The sequence below is a fragment of the Triticum dicoccoides genome, chromosome 2A (genome assembly GCF_002162155.2).
Source record: "Triticum dicoccoides isolate Atlit2015 ecotype Zavitan chromosome 2A, WEW_v2.0, whole genome shotgun sequence".
In the NCBI taxonomy this organism is placed as follows: domain Eukaryota; kingdom Viridiplantae; phylum Streptophyta; class Magnoliopsida; order Poales; family Poaceae; genus Triticum; species Triticum dicoccoides.
In genome coordinates this window covers 13,858,404-13,858,785 of record NC_041382.1, presented here as the reverse complement: position 1 = coordinate 13,858,785, position 382 = coordinate 13,858,404, and positions in this window count along the sequence as shown.

The window sequence follows — 382 nt, the reverse complement described above, 5'->3', positions numbered from 1 at the left end:
GCTATCCGTTTGATTCGATGGCATCAGCCTCTACAATAGGATGGCAAGCAATAAGTTGACATGGTGGCAGTTGACGACAATGATAGGTGGCAATTGACGTTAGACACCAATGGCAATTAATTTTCACAACCCCCATTACTCCAAATTTCTCAATTTTCTCTCCCTTTTTATGGATTCCTGCACATCCATTCATTTACCAACTACGTGCATCAATCTAGTGAGAACTTACGGTTATCTCTAGCGTATTACATGGCAGATCTAGTGCATTCTGCTTGGCAACTGTGCAGACACACAACTTACGTAGTGTTTTACCGCTGTAGGATGGATCTAGTTGCCAACTTCGTCGGTAATTTTGCAATTTTCTGCCCAGAAAGAAGGATGA